This window comes from Schistocerca americana, chromosome 1 (genome assembly GCF_021461395.2).
Source record: "Schistocerca americana isolate TAMUIC-IGC-003095 chromosome 1, iqSchAmer2.1, whole genome shotgun sequence".
Classification (NCBI taxonomy): domain Eukaryota; kingdom Metazoa; phylum Arthropoda; class Insecta; order Orthoptera; family Acrididae; genus Schistocerca; species Schistocerca americana.
In genome coordinates, this window is record NC_060119.1 from 910,970,076 (window position 1) to 910,991,887 (window position 21,812).

Here is a 21,812-nt window from a genome sequence, read left to right on the forward strand (position 1 = left end):
AATTTAAGTGCTCGTTTTTCCCGCTTGCAGTTCGAGTGTGGAACGCTAGAGTGACAGCACGACGGTGATTCATTGAACCCTCTGCCAGGCACTTTATTGTGAATAGCAGATTAATCACGTAGATGCAGATGTCTTCAGAAGCCTGGCAGTGAACAAAGGCCGGCTGAGCAGTTGGGCGAGGCGTCTGTCATCCGGCCTCCGGCGTGCCGGGTGACCGCACACAGCTGACTCCTGTAACGTTGGAACGTGTGCACACTCTCATTCGAAGTACTCGACGCATGACAATCAAATGCGTCGCTGCTCAACTGGGCGTCTCTGTTGGTAGCGCTGATACACGCTGCCACCTATTGGGATACTCAGGATGCCCTCTGGGTTCCTCACCACCTCACAGAAGATCATAAAGGGCTTCCATCTGTTTAGCCCAGTGAAGGATGCACTCCGTGGGATACAGTACGTGGACGATGCGGAGGTTATCTTTCGCTCCGACGTCGACCAGTGGAGTCGTACCTTGCGGGCTTACAGGCTCTCCCAGTAAGGTGGCGTAAGACCCATACAATGAACGGAGATTAAGTTTAAAAATATAATTTTGTAGCCAAAAGAGTGGGGAGTAATATGGTGCACTGGAATCCTGAATAAAACCAACCTGCTCTCAGAAAAAGAATGCACTATGTGATCAAAAATACGCGGACATCCCCAAAAAAGTACGTTTTTCACATTAGGTTCATTGTGCTGCCACCTACTACCAGGTACTCCGTATCAGCGACCTCTGTAGTCCTTAGACATCGTGAGAGAGCAGAATGAGGCGCTCCGCGGATCTCACGGACTTCGAACGTGGACAGTGACTGGGTAACACCCGTGTCATACGTCTGTACGCGAGATGTCCACACTCCTAAACGTCCCTAGGTCCACTGTTTCCGATGTGATAGTGAATTGGAAGCATGAAGAGACACGTACAGCACAAAAGCGTACAGGCCGAACTCGTCTGTTGACTGACAGAGACCGCCGACAGTTGAAGAGGGTCGCAATGTGTAATAGGTAGACATCTATCCAGACCATCACATAGGGATTCCAAACTGCATCAGGATCCACTTCAAGTACTATGACAGGCGGGAGGTGAGAAAACCTGGATTTCATGGTCGAGCGGCTGCTCATAAGCCACGCATCACGCCGGTTGCCAAACGACGCCTCTCTTGATGTAAGGAGCGTAAACTCTGGACGATTGAACAGAGGAGAAACGTTGTGTGGTGTGACGATACACAACTTGGCGATTCGATGGCACGTTGTGGGTGTGGTCAATGCACGGTGAACGTCGTCTGCCAGCGTATGTAGTGCCAACAGTATACCTCGAAAGCGGTGGTATTATGGCGTGGTCGTGTTTTCCACGGATGGGGCTTACACCATTTCTTGTTTTGCGTGGCACTATCATGGCACAGGCCTACATTGAGGTTTTAAGCACCTTCTTGCTTCCAACTGTTGAAGAGCAATTCGGGGAGGGCGATTGTATCTTTCAACACGATCGAGCACCTGTTTGTAATGCACAGCGTGTGGCGGAGTGGTTACACGACAATAACATCCCTGTAATGGACTGGCTTGCACAGAGTCCTACTCTGAATCCTATACAACACTTTTGGGAGTTTTAGGAACGCCGTCTTCGTGCCAGGCCTCACCCACCCACCGACATCGGTGAAGCACTCCGTGAAGAATGGGCTGCCATATCCGAAGAAACCTTCCAGCACCGGATTGAACGTATACCTGCGAGAGTGGAAGCTGTTATCAAGGCTAAGGGTGGACCAACACCATATTGAATTCCAGCATTACCGACGGAGGGTGGCATTATCAGACATGTGTCCGGATACTTTTGATCGCATAGTGTATGTTGCACTACTTATTGAACGCCACTCGTAGTCTTCCCTCATTTGTAGTTTTCCAGGTTTTATTGCATTTTTTACATTCCATCTTACAAATGAAATATAAACACGTTGATCGGCCTTAGTTCTGACAATGTAGATTTAGTACAAACCTTTAATATATCTTAGTTCCTTGCAATCACATGGATTGTCATCACAGTGGTAAAATTATCGTCCCTGCCAATCATCGTAACTTAGTAAAAAACACTAACATTTACTACTGAGAAGATATCGCTGATGTGTGAACCCAATGTGTCTGGAGAGGCAGTTTTAATCTTGTCCCTGCCATGTAATTGCATGTACCGCTTTCTCATCCACAAGGTATTGCAGTCATAGTTGCTTTGCCACAGGGTAGTGTATTATCTGATAATGTACCGTAACTATGTTTGTCAGTATGTCACATTTTATGGTTAGCATTTGTCCAACTTCTAATTTTACATGTCTTGCATATGCTAAGCCAGTAGCAAGTATTAGCAAATGTGAGTTCCATTTTAATATTATCCGTTACGGATGTGAGGTAACTAATATTACGTTTCTACAGTAATAATTCTCAGCATTGAACCATATTTCTGTCCTACACACAGGTAACTAATATTACGTTTCTACAGTAATAATTCTCAGCATTGAACCATATTTCTGTCCTACACACAGGTCGACAACGCGTTTCGAGGTACAATGCTCTGATCATCAAGTTGTAAAACTTACCTCATGAGGTTAAGACGGTAAAAAGCTCCATTGATTCAATTATTTGCACACATTGTAGTAATCTACAGGCAATAGACCACACATGAACAGATGTCGATACTTGTGTCGCTGTCCCCTTAATCAGAAATCATCTACCAGTATATCTACATGCTGCTAGAATGACTTAGTAAGGTACACTTGGCAGCAAAAAAAGTGGGTCACTGACGAATACAACCAACATAACGTAGCTGTGTTGCAGGTCCTCTAAACACCAAAACCCAGTGGGTTACAGTCGTTTGACTACACACAATGGGTACCGCAAGAGACTACTAAGAGACCAAAAGTCTTTATGGCAGTCAGTCTAAGTGTCAACTAATATCGTCATACAAAACATATTAGAAATCACGTTCTTAGCGATGAGACACCCCATAACACTCACAAACTAACCTTAATTACAACAAGTGACATTCCAAAAGTTCTGAGAAAACTGATTGTTTTACATATATCGTATAGTAATCCTTAGTCAAGATTAAATACTTGAGACAATACAGGGTGAGTCACCTAACGTTACCGCTGGATATATTTCGTAAACCACATCAAATACTGACGAACCGATTCCACAGACCGAACGTGAGGAGAGGGGCTAGTGTAATTGTTTAATACAAACCATACAAAAATCACGGAAGTATGTTTTTTAACACAAACCTACGTTTTTTTTAAATGGAACCACGTTAGTTTTGTTAGCACATCTGAACATATAAACAAATACGTAATCAGTGCCGTTTGTTGCATTGTAAAATGTTAATTACATCCGGAGATATTGTAACCTAAAGTTGACGCTTGAAACCTCCGACGTTCAGTTGCGTGTTGTAACAGACACGGGCCACGGTCGGCGAGCAGCATCTGCAGGGACATGTTTACGATGACGACCGTGTATACGAGTGTGGCTGTAGTGCACTGTTGTGGTTTGGTCTAGCTGTCGCAGTGTCCGCATGTAGCGCTTGCTGCTATTGTTATTCTGCATTCGTCTCCGCACGCAAACCAACTGTAGTACACCGTGTTACCAGACGTCTGTGAAAGTGTAGTGTTGTAGGAACTGTGACCATGGTGTATTCGAACTCTGAAAAGGCGGAGATGATACTCGTCTATGGCGAGTGTCGACGAAATGCAGCTGAAGCCTGCAGGGTGTATGGAGAACGGTACCCGGACAGAGAGCATCCAACGTGCCGCACATTGCAAAACATCTACCGCCAACTGTATGCAACAGGTATGGTCGTAGCACGCAAACGGGTCCGTAACAGGCCCGTCACAGGAGAAGCGGGTGCAGTTGGTGTGTTAGCTGCTGTTGCCATGAACCCACACATGAGTACACGGGACACTGCGAGAGCCGGTGGACTGAGTCAAAGTAGTGTCATGCGCATACTGCATCGTCACCGCTTTCACCCGTTTCATGTGTCGCTACATCAGCAATTACATGGTGATGACTTTAATCATCGAGTGTAATTCTGTCAATGGGCATTAACAGAGAATGCGTTGCAGTTCTACCTGTTTACCGATGAAGCGGGTTTCACAAACCACGGGGCAGTGAATCTACGGAACATGCATTACTGGTCCGTGGACAATCCTCGCTGGCTCAGACAGGTAGAGCGACAGCGACCGTGGACTGTAAATGTATGGTGCGGAATCACTGGCGACCACCTCATTGGTCCTCACTTCATTGCAGGGGCCCAAACAGCTGCAACATACATCGTGTTTCTACAGAATGATCTGCCAACGTTGCTCGAAAATGTCCCACTGGAAATCCGACGACGTATGTGGTATCAGCATGATGGTGCACCTGCACATTCCGCGATCAACACTAGGCTGACCCTTGACAGGATGTTCGACGGGCGTTTCATAGGACGTGGAGGACGCATAAATTTGCCAGCCCGTTCTCCTGATGTTACACCTCTGGACTTCTTTCTGTTGGGTACGTTAAAGGAGAATGTGTACCGTGATGTGCCTACAACACCAGAGGATATGAAACAACGTATTGTGGCAGCCTGCGGCGACATTACACCAGATGTACTGCGGCGTGTATGACATTTATTACGCCAAAGATTGGAATTGTGTGCAGCAAATGACGGCCACCACATTGAACTTCTATTGGCCTGACATGTCGGGACACACTCTATTCCACTCCGCAATTGAAAACGGAAACCACGTGTGTACGTGTACCTCACCCCTCATGGTAATGTACATGTGCGTCTGTGAAAAAGACCAATAGAAAGGTGTTAGCATGTGGACGTAATGAAAACTCGATTAACGGCAACAAGCACTCTAAGGAAATCTCTACATTAACAGCGAATCACCAGTAATATCATTGTTCTCGTAAGACATCAACAGCTTCGTGTACACAAATTTGAACTTTAAATGACATGACCAACGTCGTCGTTGTGGACCTGGATTCAAATCCAGCACCTATAGCCAATGCTAACTAAGCTAAGCTTTGTTTGTGCCTTATTGAGACCGGATCACTAGGCAAAAAGAGACGTGAAGTATAGACCTTTGAACCAGTATCAGTTATCTATTCAGATCCTGAAAATAAGTGACGAAAATGTATGTACTGAACTGGGAATCCTGTCATAACAGTTACTGTCCTGCGAACTACCCACAACGACGTTTAATTTTGTGTCATGTTCAAAATTTAAATGCCATCATATAAAGCTTGTGACAGGGATGCGAACCCAGCACCTAATCGGATTGTTAACGAAGTACAGTCATGCTCAAAAGTATCCGAAAGACTTGGATTGAATTTCGCCTGATTCCCATGCAACCCACAGAACTCAGCTGTCTAGCAGGTCCTCTAATCGCTCCTTGATTAAGTCGTTTGACTATTGAAACTGGTTCCAACAAGTCACCACTAGAAAACACTGATCTGTATCGCAATAACTCAAGATGTACAGTAATACCACGATACTAAAAATTTCAGGGAACACCTCATCACAGATACGACTGTCCTTGAGGCTTGTAAGCTCGCATTTATTACAATAACTGACATACCTGAAATGTTAGCACTCTCATTATTACGTCAGATAGGTAATGCGCGTAGTAAGTTCGTCGTATTCATGATTTCCTCTTCTAAGTAACGTACCATGCTTGTTATTTAACACAAAATGTCACTAAAAATTTACGTTATTCACGAGCAGCTAGTTGAGAATATGTACGAAATTCAAATGACACGACGAACCGACTCGTTCTGCATATGGATTCAAACCCAGGTCATGCAAACTAAGATTTCGTGACTGACGGAAATTAACAGTCATTCCTGACTAGGCATAAAGAGAGTGATATACCTCATTTTTGGACGGTATCAGTTAACAAATATCAACTTAAAATTAGATAACGTAAACATTTTTAACGGTCGCGAATTCCTACCCAGCATCTATTGTCCCTGTTAACGAACTACGACAGATGTTAAATATTGCTACTTCACAAGTAACTTACTTGAAATCCAGTGAGGTAAAGCTTTGTGTTGGACAGGGATTCGAACACAGAACCTAATCGGATTGTTATCGAAGCACAATCAACTTTGACATATCGGATTTTCTCGGCAGTAGCTAGATGTATTAAATGAAATGACGAGACGAAACATTAACTTTTCCTTCCCAGGACTCCAACCCGGCACGTATCGCTGTTATATTCTAGAGAAAAGGAACGTTAAGTATGGGTTTGTTACGCCAGCAGCGACATGTGAACATGTTTCAACTAGAAATAATATGACAAAGAGTTCAGTGCTGACTAGGCACCGAATCCTACACATATCGTTGTTGACTACACACAAAGAGACGTCAGCACCAAACGTCTACTTGCTAGAGAAGGAATATCATGTTTAATGTGATTTTCAGACCACAAAGCCTTCTTCACTTGGCGTAGATAGAAGAGAATAGAATCTGCCTCTCCCTATCAAAAACATCGGCAGAAGTTGGAATCGAGCCGGGATCAACATCATATGAAACTATCATCAGTCCAACAGACCACCACACCCTCTTCTCTACGACTCATTTCTCTATCACAACACCGTTGCGACACACAAGATGAGAATTCTGACACACAGGCTCCCTGTAGTGGTTTGCAGGATGTTCAGTACATTCATTTACTTGGTTGACCGAATCGCCATGAACTAGCTGCCTTGGCTACCCAGTGCATACATTCGACTCTATTTTGTAATCACCGAAATAAAATAACGTAACTGCCACCTACACAGAACTGACAACAGTGTAGGATAGGAAGTGTTACTTTCCATTTGAGCTACTCTATTGCGATATCTGTTTGTTGAAACCATCGTGCAGTGCAAAAGAAATGCTGTAACTGCCTGTCTCTCAGAAGTCTAGATCCGGCCATATGCATTATGTCACAGCAACGTGGAATGCCGAAGTTCTGGAGGAACTGTTGTTCACTTCCAGAGGTGCTGTAGCTACGTCACAGCTAGTAGCGTAACGGTAAGCGTCGCGCACTGTTGATAAGACGTCGCGTGTTCTATTACATTCGCTACTACATTTTTTTTAAAACGCAATTCTGCTGTTTGCTGAAGTTATCAATTTAATGGAACTTTGAATATAATTCTCTTCACTTCTCAACCCAAAATAGTCGCATGTGGAAAAAAGGCTAACTTCTGCGTCATTTTGTTCTTTTCAGGTTTAATAGACGGCCAGGCAGCAGATGCACTCGATGCTTTTGTATTATGTATGGGGAGAGCGCGTCGTACCAAAATAGTCAGAAAAGTATTTTCTCCATTAGCTGTCGTCTGGTAGTGGCATTTTATTCTTCTTCAAACCTTGTTTGACAGTTTTAGCTCAGAACAAGGTTTCTACATGCATGTAATCAATAAACTGCATGTGCATTGTCAGACTGTTATAGATAACATCAGAGAATTCGCATATATCGTTGATGATTAATTTCTCTCTCATGTTTAGTATTGTTTAAGAACACTAAAAGAAACTTTACGAGAACTGTGCACTGTATTGTAAGAAATGAAATAAAACTACCCACGATAACCTTACGACGAAAGTAAGTCTGTTTTAACAAAACCGAGTATTTGTACACAAACGTGCCTCTATCTGCACGTATTAGTAAAACACTACTCACTTAGATTTCGATTGGGTCTGTGTTTAAATGGTATGCTGTATCATACTCAACAGGTATGCAAGCGTGGCATTTCATAAATAAAGTTACGCATTCCTAGAAACCCAAAATTTGCTTGTCAGAAGCGGAAAGAGGCGCTACCTGTTGTGCAGCATTGTAAGCTTTTCACCATTGCACTATGAGCTGAAAGTATTTTCTTACGATTTGCTTATCGATGTTTGATCTTACTGCTTGCAGCTCTTACACAGAAGGGATAAAAACGTTACATTCAGCGAGGCTGGAACCGCGAACCATAACAGTCGCGTTTCCACAGGTCACCATGTGAACACAGAGCTAGCGGATAGATATGGTTTGCGATTTCCTATTACGAGGTCAATAGTGGCTAGAACTCGTAAACCGCTGTTTACAGGACGAGATTAGTTGCGATTGCCACGTTCAATGACTTTGCTGAGCTGAAAACCGCAAATTTACAATCTTCTGTTACACCTCAAGCTATAACAACTCAGGTTATTCAATGGAAATGACACGAGAAATCAAGTGAACTTTGCGGCTTAATTCCGTGCACACCGGGAAGTAACTCGTCGCCCACAGAGTTGTCAAACATACCTTGCATCTCAGTTACATTACCAGCAGGAAGAAGACGAACCGATGTGATCCTACAGCGGGCTGGGATGTGACCATAGCTGGCGCCTCTAAGACGCGGCTGCTACGGCCTGGAATACGTAATGCGTCTGATTAGCATTTCTGTAACTAGGTTTAGGGACTGGAGCTTAGTTGCTAATAATACTCAGAACTGACTGCTACTAAGCATCATAAATCAGTAACTCTCATAGTTGTTTTTATATTTCCTTCGTAACTCTACTCAAAACTAAGAAACTCATTCACGGACGTTTTCGTGCCCCGCCGGTAGTCGAGCACAACAAACAAATAAAAATGAAATGAGAATGTGTGTGTGTGTGTGTGTGTGTGTGCGTGTGTGTGTGTGTGTGTGTGTGTGTGTGTGTTAGAGAGAGAGTGAGAGAGAGAGAGAGAGGGGGGGGGGGGAGGGTAAAAATTGTTGTAACAAAATTGAATACTGGTACGTAAAGAAATCTTTCATTAAAATGACTCGTTCCACATCATTACGAAATGTCGTATTCATGATCTATGGAAAAGTATTAATCTAATCTAATCATATCATATTGCTGACTATCCATGAAGAGTCATGAAGTATCGAAATTTTCGCCTATATCAGTGACCAAATCTAAACTTGAAAACAAAAGACGACAGTTTTTTTAATAAACCGGGACTCCTATCAAGACCCTTTCATCCTTGTTAACTAACCATGAAAGATGTCTGATATACCTCAATTCAGAAGTAACGAAGTGTGTGTCAATTTAAAGATGAAGCGTATGATGTGAAGTTCTGCGACGGAGATACGAACCCAAGACGTAATCGGATTGTTAACTAAGTAAAATCAAATGTTACGTATCGGTTTTTCTTGCCTGCTGCTAGGTGTTTAATCTAAAATAAGGATACAAATTTTTGTGCTGAGCGACAATCGAACCGCACTCCTATCGTTCTTCTTTATTGTCCACGAATATTGCTTAAGGATCAATTGCTTACTCACCAATAGTAAGATGTGTACGTGTTTGTCCAGAAATTGTTGGCAACATGAACAGACATTAAAAATGCACGTTAATTTTCACTAGCAGGCCGGTGTGCACGTGATAGGGCTTGAAATAAAATTATGAATATTTTTGTACTGGATCAGGATTCGGACCCACAGATTTACTTTTGGAGGAGACCTAGAGAAGACTGCAGTCTTGGGAAAAGGAATGAAATGATTGAACTATACTGTTCAGTGAGATTCAGATCCTCGAAAGAGGAGATACGAATTCGAATCAAGTCCAAGTAAAATAAGAGCCCTGTTTCTTTAGACGACTATCAGTTCATCAAATAAAATAAAATTTTCTAATGTAAGTAAGTTTACTGGCGATAATATTTCTGTTTACCCTGACCTCCACCTATGTCATTTTCCAACGTAAACCGGCTCTGCCCAGTTTGGAATGAAGGAATGTGATGTTTAATGCGGATTATGGATTATAACAGCTTTCTCTTGAGGTTACCAGAGGTAAAGTATATCTGTTTCTGCCTCTTAAAAGTAAATGCCTGAATCCCACGCATTGCACTTGTGATAATTCGTTCCACCAGACCATTGTGGCCACATTTCCCAGCCCCAGGAATGTGTTGTAATGGATGATGTGCTTAGCTTACTAAACTAGTCACGGTGGAAAAAAACGCGAGTCTATTAAATGGTTAAGTAGAAGCAAGCTTCTGACGTGGAGATTATGCTATTCTCATGTCAGCAGAATGTAAAGACTCTTCTAGGCGTCATAGCCTCGATTTGAAGTCATTTTGAAATTTTCACTAGTTCAGGAAATTTCTTAGTTCCAGATAATCCACTGTGAAGTGTGAAGTTACCGTATAATTCGAGTATCACCGTCATTATTACTATCAGTTTCTTCATACCGCTGCTGGAACACATGTGCTTAAAGATCATTTAAGTCCTTTTGGTCATTATAGAAGCAATTGCCCAAGGAGAAGTTCTTTCCCTGTCTACGGAATCTTTTTCATGTTAATTTCAAACATCAGCAATTACTCGTAGATCACATTAAAACTAAACTAATTGATGAAGACGTTACTTGATAACGAAAACGCGCTGCCTTTCTTCATTTACTTGCGCCTAGAAATGGCTGTCGAATACTGCCAAACCAAAAGCCAGGGGATCTTACTGCCTTCCAATAAACGTCGCTGTCGGTTCTTCCATATGATTTGGTCGACGTGACCTGTTTCAAGTTGTGTATGACACAGAATGTTTTATAAAATCAATTGTTTTCCTTTGCAATAAACAGAAAGATTTTCATTCTAAGCTATCCAAGTCCAAAATTTTCGCAATATTAGTTCAAATTTAATATTCGCTTCCATAATGTAAGGAAAGTATTTCACAGTTGCAAAGCCCGCATCCGACTCACTGTCCTTACACTTACATAAATTCTAGCTCAAAGTGACGCCAGTTTAAGTAACCTAATGTAGCGAAGACTGTTTGCTAGTGCTCTTTCTCACCGGAAAACATGCAATTCACTCATTGGGCCCCATAAGTACACTGTAACAGTAATTTCTGTGTGTATGCAATGCATACGGATTGCAGAATTTAGTGGTGCTCTCTCTTCAATGTCTGTGTACAATATGCCTGACCTAAACGGGCCCTTTATTATTACAGGCCCTGGGCGGTGCAACAACATATTGACAACGGTAATGTGCTTGTACTGACAACCTCATTGTTCGTTTTACCCGATTTTATAATCATTTAAATAAAACAACATGACCTTCGAGTGGGAGACATTCCGTCCCCCTTTTCCTTCTGTGAAATTTGTCAGTAAGCTTGTTGCCTTCGAACCAGCGAAATGCGGCAGAGTACGGCTGGTAAACGATTTACAAACCACGATTTAGTGCCGTTAACACGATTTCTTTAAACATTGGCGTAGCTGAAAGAATTTAGTTTCTTCTTAAATCGTCTTATGCAGCAACGTTCACAGATATCTTAAATAGGAAAAGCTCTTTATCCAGGTGTGAAGGTTGTAAAACAAACTTCCCACAGTTTGTGTCAGGTTGATCGTTTCGTCTGATAGCACTGCGTAAGTATTTTGTGTAAGAGGTATTAAAGTAGTGTTCCCGCAGCTGTGGGAATCATTGGTAGATAACGAGTTTCAAACCAGTGGGTAGAGTAATGATAAATATTCAAAATTATTATCATCCTACGTCTGCGTTCATCCACAAACAGAGGCGTATTTGTAATATTGAAGCTAGACTAGGTATCCTTGTCTTCCTTGAGTGGGCATTGGAAGGCGTTCACACACACGTATACGAGGGTAATCCCAAAGGTAATGTCTCCTAAGGAACACGCAAGTGCCAACGCAGGCACAAACGAGAGATCCTTAATTTTAATGACAAGCAGAAACCACATTGTTGGCTGCATGGTGGCAAGGTGATACAGAGCAATACTATGGATACAAAGGTCTCAGGTTCGATCCCTCACCAGTCCCACGATTTTTATGTGCCGTTTTACTCATATTTCCCCTGGAGCAGTGTTTGTTGATGTGAAAAATGCCGAGTTGCACTGTGGTCCGAAAGCCACGTAAAACTGTAGGTTCCCCTATTAACTGGCTAGTTAAGTCAACTCAAAGGTCGGATGAAAGCAACAGCATACCACCTCCAACAAGTCCGTGCCTATTAAAGCACTGTGGTGTTCAAAGCACTCTTGCGGCTGATGACTGCTTTACTTTCTATGGGTTCCAAAACTAATGATCTTCGGGTTATTAACATTTTTGTGTTTTCATGCTGTAGCTTTGATACCAGTAAACGTAAGTAACCGGCCGAGCACTCACCGTTCGAGTTGTCAAGGTGGTAGACGACGATGTTGTCGACCCCAGTTACAACTTTGGTCATGGCTGTGTTTCAGTCGAATACCTCTATGGGCCTTTCTGCGTATTTCAAGATATACTTTTATACACTTGGTACGCTTCCAAACTGATATCTGATAGAGCTGTATTTAGCAACATGAATCAGATATGTTTTCCGTGCAATATATCGGACTACACGTCAGTGCAGCGAGATTTCGTTTATGTGTTGCGCATGGTGCAAGAAATATTTGTGTTTTGCTTGCTTCTGTGATAGGTTTCACCCCACTGAATGCGAGCAAGCTCACGAATAGACTTTCAATAACTGGAATTACGCAATAACACACTTACAAGTTGTACTTTTGCATTATGTATCCCGATGAAAATAACTGTAAACAGGTTATATGCCTACTTGCTTATTATTCGCGCTTCTCGATGCTTTCCTCAAAAAAATTAAAATAAAAATAAAAAGAGAGAAAACAGAAATGTATTTCAAATATCAGCTCAGTGACGCCATGTTCGTCTCGTGATGTAAAGCAAGGATAGTTGATAGGTAATATCTCGTTGTACTGGCGATATGTATGGCTAAAGGGTTCTTTGTTTTCTCTCTGCAAACAACTAGAACAGAATCCAGTAACAAAGTGGTAAGAACACCTACTCAGTGTGCCAATTAAACACTCAGCCATTCTTGGTTATTTTGTTAATCGTCTGTAATGCAGTAAACATCCTTGATTATTGATTTTTAATTACCACCATTGCTATTGTTATTCGTCACACCACAACAGCTTTCCTATCACTCATTGCCGCCGATGCACGTAACGAATGAATCAGGATGAATGGAATGTGGGATGTTTCGTCACGGAGAATATACACGTTTATCTCGGCGTCTTGTGTCAGGGTAATACGAAAATCTCAATAAGAAAAGACGACAATAACACCCAACTATTTCTGTCCGCCTAACATCATGACGACAGACAAATTGGCGTCTCACTGTATTTTGATTATTATTCGTTAGCCTTTTTGCGACCACATTTTAATACCTCGTGGGAGCAGGCATAATATTTTGCTTTTTGAACACCGAACAATAACACACAAAGATAGTAGATGGAAGGATACAAAGAAAAAATCAGACTCATGGGTGTGGATCCAGTTCATCATAAGAAGGCTAAACCAGAGGGAAACATTACGAAAACAATGAATACGCTGGTTAGTATACATTATTTGTATAGATCTGAAGATGAAAAAGGGCAGATCTGCGCAGTGCCCAAATTTCCACTTTAGTTTCTGTTTTAATGGGCATAATTTCTAGTTTCTTCTCTTTTGAATTATCAAATGAATTGATTATTACGTGGTACAGAATAATTAGGTAACTGTGTTTCTTACAGCCTCCATTCGCACCAACATTTTTCTACATTCTCGTGCAATTCATGAAATTCTACTTGTATGATCACAAGACTGCACATAGATGCAATAGATTTCGAGGTGCAAAGTGTTTGTTATCTTACTTTTCGTGACAGGTTGGCAAAGTTGATTTCCAAAAACTTTTATTGTATTGAAATAATCTTTTGTAACAAAGTAACAAGGGAAGTGTTTTATTCGTATATATTTTTTGGGAAACTGTAATCGTGATGGAAGATTACACACCTGAATGTTTGATACAGCTGGTAGGAGAAAACGCTGCATATTAACCAAACCCCGCGCCTCCTCTCCTTATCCTCCTATGACACGAGCGCAGGATTCTCCTCCTATAACGCTACAGAGCTGTTCCTAGCACAGCTGAGAATTGGCAACATCGTCACAAACATCTGGCAACACTGTGACAGTGCAATCACTTTGGCGTATGGTACTGAACTGACTCGCTAAACTCGCTTGATATTCTCTTTCCATTTGAATGACTCGTGGTATATAATCCTAACGTAAACTAAGACACTGAGACAGAAATTTCAATTTTTTTGCTAAAGAAATGCTATTCTTCACATAAGTGACAACTTTTAATATCGTTCACGATGCGTTATGAGGCTGAGCGACCAATACGATGATGAGAGTGGCGTGCTGGCAGCAGTGTGTCTGTAGCCCCGTGGTACCACTCGTGTCTCGTGTTCCAACGGTTAATCAAATCGTCGGTTCGAACCGTGGTAGGGGCAGCGCGTGTATTATTTCATGGAGCTGCGAATTCCCAAAAAAAATTCGGTAACAAAATCAGAAGAAAACCTTTACACATCAATTCCTCTTGGCAGCTCGACTCAGTAGGTTGTGTTCATGGTCGTAAATCTCGGCTTTCTGACTGCCAAGCTGCTATACAATACAAGCGTCTCTGAAGAAATTCGAATCGATCGTCAACGATACGAAATTCTATAATGTTCTTCACTTAAGACTCCCATTCCAGGGTGATAAATATGAAGGATATTAATTGATTAGCAAATCGTAAGAAAATACTTTCAGCTCGTAGTGCAATGGTGAAAAACTTACAATGCTGCACAACAGGTTACGCCTCTTTCCGCTGCTGACAAGCAAATTTTGGGTTTTTAGGAATACGTAACTTTATTTATGAAATGCCACGTTTGCATACCTGTTGAGTACGACACAGCATGCCATTTAAACACAGATACAATCGAAATCTATGTGAATAGTGTTTTACTAATACGTGCAGACAGAGGCACGTTTGTGTACAAATACTCGGTTTTGTTAAAACAGGCTTACTTTCGTCGTAAGGTTATCGTGGGTAGTTTTATTTCATTTCTTACAATACAGTGCACAGTTTTCGTAAAGTTTCTTTTAGTGTTCTTAAACAATACTAAACATGAGAGAGAAATTAATCATCAACGATATATGCGAATTCTCTGATGTTATCTATAACAGTCTGACAATGCACATGCAGTTTATTGATTACATGCATGTAGAAACCTTGTTCTGAGCTAAAACTGTCAAACAAGGTTTGAAGAAGAATAAAATGCCACTACCAGACGACAGCTAATGGAGAAAATACTTTTCTGACTATTTTGGTACGACGCGCTCTCCCCATACATAATACAAAAGCATCGAGCGCATCTGCTGCCTGGCCGTCTATTAAACCTGAAAAGAACAAAATGACGCAGAAGTTAGCCTTTTTTCCACATGCGACTATTTTGGGTTGAGAAGTGAAGAGAATTATATTCAAAGTTCCATTAAATTGATAACTTCAGCAGACAGCAGAATTGCGTTTTAAAAAAATGTAGTAGCGAATGTAATAGAACACGCGACGTCTTATCAACAGTGCGCGACGCTTACCGTTACGCTACTAGCTGTGACGTAGCTACAGCACCTCTGGAAGTGAACAACAGTTCCTCCAGAACTTCGGCATTCCACGTTGCTGTGACATAATGCATATGGCCGGATCTAGACTTCTGAGAGACAGGCAGTTACAGCATTTCTTTTGCACTGCACGATGGTTTCAACAAACAGATATCGCAATAGAGTAGCTCAAATGGAAAGTAACACTTCCTATCCTACACTGTTGTCAGTTCTGTGTAGGTGGCAGTTACGTTATTTTATTTCGGTGATTACAAAATAGAGTCGAATGTATGCACTGGGTAGCCAAGGCAGCTAGTTCATGGCGATTCGGTCAACCAAGTAAATGAATGTACTGAACATCCTGCAAACCACTACAGGGAGCCTGTGTGTCAGAATTCTCATCTTGTGTGTCGCAACGGTGTTATGATAGAGAAATGAGTCGTAGAGAAGAGGGTATGGTGGTCTGTTGGACTGATGATAGTTTCATATGATGTTGATCCCGGTTCGATTCCAACTTCTGCCGATGTTTTTGATAGGGAGAGGCAGATTCTATTCTCTTCTATCTACGCCAAGTGAAGAAGGTATAATGGCTTTATGGTCTGAAAATCACATTAAACATGATATTCCTTCTCTAGCAAGTAGACGTTTGGTGGAACCACAATAAAGTAACGAGTGGCGACATGTAGAAACTCTATCACCAGTAACCTTTCTTATACTAGTTATTTATTTCTAGTGACGAAACAAACCCTGTGTATGGTCACAGGACACTTATTCCATCTATTCTTCTGTATGTCGACAAAATTGGTTCTGAACTGGGAATGCAACTCAGACCGCCCTTATCGCGGAATTTGATCCCTTCGTGACAATACAGCTCGACTACAACTTGTTGTTTGTACAAAACTGCAGATTCCTCAACATCTCCACATATTGCGCATGAATGGGTTGGAATCCTGGCCCAGCACTAAACGTTTCACTATATATTATCAAGCTCTAGCATGAGGACACCTATCTGCTGGAGGATAATTTTTATTTTTAATGCATTTTCATTCGTAGTCAACACTAACGATATCTGACGTTTTTGACTCCCAGTGAGACACAGAACTGTTTGCGAGATCACTGTAAGTTCAAGGATGTTATTCCGAGCTGCTGGTGGAGAAAAATTTGTTAGCTGACGTCTCTTTGTGTGTAGTCAACAACGATATGTGTAGGATTCGGTTCCTAGTCAGCACTGAACTCTTTGTCATATTATTTGTAGTTGATACATGCTCACATGTCGCTACTGGTGTAACAAACCCATACTTAACGTTCCTTTTCTGTAGAATATAACAGCGATACGTGCCGGGTTGGAGTCCTCGGAAGGAAAAGTTAATGTTTCGTCCCGTCATTTCATTTAATACATCTAGCTACTGCCGAGAAAATCCGATATGTCAAAGTTGATTGTGCTTCGATAACAATCCGATTAGGTTTTGTGTTCAAATCCCTGTCCAACACAAAGCTTTACCTCACTGCATTTCAAGAAAGTTACTTGTGAAGTAGCAATATTTAACATCTCCCGTAGTTCGTTAACAGGGACAATAGATGCAGGGTAGGAATTTGCGTCCGTTAAAAATGTTACGTTATGTAATTTAAAGTTGATATTTGCTAACTGATACTGTCCAAAAAAGAGGTATATCACTCTCTTTATGCCTAGTCAGGAATGACTGTTAATTTCCGTCAGTCACGAAATCTTAGTTTGCATGACTTGGGTTTGAATCCATATGCAGAACGAGGCGGTTCGTCGTGTCATTTGAAGTTCACACTTATTCTCAACTACCTGCTCGTGAATAACGTAAATTTTTAGTGACATTTTGTGTTAAATAACAAGTATGGTACGTTACTTTGAAGAGGAAATCATGAATACGACGAACTTACTACGCGCATTACCTATCGGACGTAATAATGAGAGTGCTAATATTTCGGGTATGTCATTTACTGCAATAAATGTGAGCTTACAAGCCTTAAGGACAGTCTTATCTGTGATGAGGTGTTCTCTGATATTTGTAGTATCGTGGTATTACTTTACATCTTGAGTTATTGCGATACAGAGCAGTGTTTTCTAGTTGTGATTTGTTGGAACCATTTTCAATTTTCAAACAACTGTACCAAGGAGCGATTAGAGAACTTGCTAGACAGCTGCGTTATGTTGATCGCATGGGAATCAGGTGAAATGTAATTCAGGTCGTTCGGATACTTTTGAGCATGGCTGTACATATAATCAGAAGTTAAATATCAAATCTTTTCACCAATAGCGAAATGCTGGAACCTTAATTGACGATAGAATTGTTTTTGCCTGACTGGGTTTCGAACCCAGCATCTAGCACCGTCGTTTTCTAGCCAGGAACAGACGATAAATAGCTATTGTTGGTTCACCAGTAGCGAGATGGGGGCATGTTTAGCTAGACATCAGGCGATGAAAAGTTCTGTGCTGAATGGAGTTGAAACCCCGCACACGTGGTCATGAAGAAACTTTAACTATCAATTTCTTTTCCAGTAATAGCTGGGAATGGCATGTTTGTATTTTCAATGATGTGATGGAAAGTACTCTGCTGGCTAGAAATTGAATCCACAATATGTCGTCGTTGGTGATCACAACGAACACAACGTCAAACCCAAATCCGTTTTCACCAGTAGGATGGAGAGGAATGTTTGAACTTGAAAAGATGTAAGGTAACGTTTGATCTTGTCATTTTGTGTTAAAAAGCTCATCATGTGGCTGAGCTGAAACGAACACGATACAGCTGTCAACGCCCGAAGAGACGTTGAAAATGAAACTATTTTTCGCCAGTTGTTCGGAGTGCATATGCTAGGGCTTGAAATGAAGTAATGAATATTTTGTGTTGATCAGGATTCGAAACCCGATAGGTGCCTTTCGAGGACGCCTAGAAGAGTTTGCAATCTTCGGGAACACAGTGAAATCGAATTCTAATCCCAATCCAGCACCACAATTTTCAATGTCTCAGTTTCAAATAAAGTAAGAGCCTTGTGAACTTACATGACCATTGGTTCATTATATGAAATACGTTTTCTAGTTTACGACGGCTTGCTGGTGACAGAGTCTCTGCTTTACGGGGTTTCTCCAACTGTCGCAGCTCAAACGTATGCCCAGTCGGCAGCGAAGGGATGTTATCTTTACTGCGGATATTGAACTACGGAACTTACTGGCGTTCTGCACTTGGCGTTAGTAGGGGTGAAGGAGAGCTACTTGTGTGTGTTAAAAATCTACGCCTGACGTGAGAAGATGTGAACCTACACGTTTTACACATCAATACAATCCACCAGACTACAGAACCCCCTGCCAAGCACATAATTATGAATTGCTGAGTATTCATTTAGATGTAGATGCAGATGTCAAGGGACGTGTAACAGGAAGGAGGGCGGGATCTGGGAATGGATAGAAGTGCAGAAGTGCAAAATATACGTGTGAAATGCTTGTAAAGTATTGCTTACTTAGATGTGTGCCACAGTTCGTTTTATCTTAGGACCGAGAGATAAGGAAGGACTATTCTCAGAACGAAGAATGGGTTATAGGGAAGGGGAGATCAAAGAATACGGTTTCATAGGTGGTGAGAGGAATGATAGAAAGTAAAAACAGTAGCAATTAAAAGAGAAAATGTAGCGTCATTGGAAACCGCTAGATCTGTTTACAAAGTTTTGGGGGAGTGTAATAGAAGGGCACTTGCGGCGATAGTGTCAGAGAGAGAGAGTGTGTGTGTGAGAGAGAATAGAAGAGATATTAATAACGAGTAAACATAAATGTTCAAATGTGTGTGAAATCTTATGGGACTTAACTGCTAAGTTCATTAGTCCCTAATCTTACACACTACTTAACCTAAATTATCCTAAGGACAAACATACACACCCATGCCCGGGGGAGGCCTCGAACCTCCGCCGGGACCAGCCTCGCAGTCCATGACTGCAGCGCCTCAGACCGCTCGGCTAATCCCGCGCGGCGAGTAAACATAATATGAAATCTTTGGCTTATTGTACGGAGGACGGAGGGTGTATTCATGGATGGTGGGGAAGAGAGAGACGTATTTGAAATAACAAAAACTACTGTGACAGAGTCCATCTACGCTGATTAGTTTGTAAGTATGTAGACAGGGTATAAATGAAATCAAAATAGAATACTTAACAAACTTTATATTCAAAACAAACCCACTTGAATTAAAAGGGCAACTCAAAGGACAGCTAACCCATATTGTATCTTTTCTGTTGCCACGCGATCCTCCACTAGCTCCCAATGAGGAAAAATGACGAAAAAGGAGACATAACAATACATTTTAAGAACTCTAATATTTTATCCAGAATCCTTCATTATTTTGTACTTCTGTCACGCGTCTTGGCATAGAATGTTTAAGCCGTCGGACGTAACAGCCTGAAGAAGCAACTTCCTCCCTGGCTTCCAGGGCGCAGTCCCAAAGAGCGTCCGCAGTAGTTGGTTGGTTTCGTGGCCAGTTCTCTGTTAATGTTCTGGCGACCTCAACCCACATGTTTTCCATGGAATTCGTATCAGTCGCCCGTGGCGGCCAGTTCATGACGTTGACGCCAATCGTGGAGAGCCGCTGCTGAACAAATGCAGACTTGTGAATGGGAGAATGGTCCTCTTCCAATGTGACGTCCCCTTCTGCATACAGCATTCGCACTGACGGAAGCATCACATTTTCCAATATGTGGGCATACTGCGCGCTGTCCAGAGTTCCTTCTATCCTGTGAAGAATTCCCGCCCCTCTTGCAGAATTCCAACCCCAGCAGGTAACACATAGCCGGCCACTTCTTCTCGTCGTGGTTACATATTCGCGTCGATGGCGAGTCCCTTGCACCCTGTAAACGATTCGTGGACCGTCGTTATTGGTGTAAAACACATTCTCATCAGTTCAAAATGGCTCTGAGCACTATGCGACTCAACTTCTGAGGTCATCAGTCGCCTAGAACTTAGAACTAATTAAACCTAACTAACCTAAGGACATCACACACATCCATGCCCGAGGCAGGATTCGAACCTGCGACCGTAGCGGTCACGCGGTTCCAGACTGAAGCGCCTTTAACCGCGCGGCCACAGCGGCCGGCCCTTCTCATCAGTGAAAATCACGTTGTCCCACGACGCCATCAGCTGGAGCTCCGCAAACGCTAGCCGGTATAAAACTTTGTCTTCGCTGAGCTCTTGTTTCGCGGCAGATCGTCGTGCATGCAGTCCAGCGTCCCTCAGCCTTCGGCGAATCGTGTCACTGGAGCCAGGGAAGTTGGTCTCCCGCCGCAACTGATTCGCGTTCAGAAAGAGATTTTCTCTGCTCCTAGACACTAGGTCCCTGTCTTCCTGCTGTGAGATCACTCTCTTCCTGCCTGAGCCAGCAGCTCTGTTGGTGGTGTCTCTTTCAAGGCAGTGGTATGTGGTATGCCATACCGTCTGCCAGCTTCTCTGATGGAACATCCTCCTTCCTCAATGAGAGCGATGACTCTACCTCGGCCGAACGGTTGGCCGAGCGGTTCTAGGCGCTTCAGTCTGGAACCGCGCGACCGCTACGGTCGCAGGTTCGAATCCTGCCTCGGGCATGGATGTGTGTGATGTCCTTAGGTTAGTTAGGTTTAAGTAGTTCTGAGTTCTAGGGGACTGATGACCTCAGATGTTAAGTCCCATAGTGCTCAGAGCCATTTGAACCATTCTTTGACTCTACCTCGAATAGACCTCTCCCAGCTAGCCATTACGGCAGACAGCCTGATGTGTATTTCTGCTTGCGGCTCTTGTACTGATTCCAGGAGAGGAGGTAAACATATTTACGTCAAACGGAGCGGCAGAGGCAGAGGCATGCGGCGCAGCCGTGCTGGCTCGTCCCGGGCTGTTGGCCCACCAACGCCACCGCCAGCTCGCTCACTTGCGTCTCGCCTCGGCCAGCCCGGCTGGCCCGTAGCTCGCGAGCCGTGGTTAGTACAGACCCGGGCCGCATGGCCACGATCACCCCTTGAAGGATCAAAAGTTACACCTAACCTACCCAAGTCTGTAGTACAAACTAACCCAGCTACAGCTATTATGCTATAACATGTGCAGGCACACCTACAGTTGACGATTTATTCAAATATTTGACGAACAATTCTTTCAAAAATATATTCATTTTAAACATAGCTACCACAAAGTATTTCACCTAGCTAGCAATAGCATGACGCAGGAAACTATACTTTCTTGTAAGCGCTCTGCATTAGATGTAGCCTTAAGAAAACCTGTATTCAACCACGACAACTAAGCGGAATGTAAAAGTAAACAGGTTTGGCGGCAGCTTCTCCAAATAATAGTATATACTTAGTATATAATACACGTTTTGTGCACTTATAACATGTACTCAGTGTCTCTGAAACA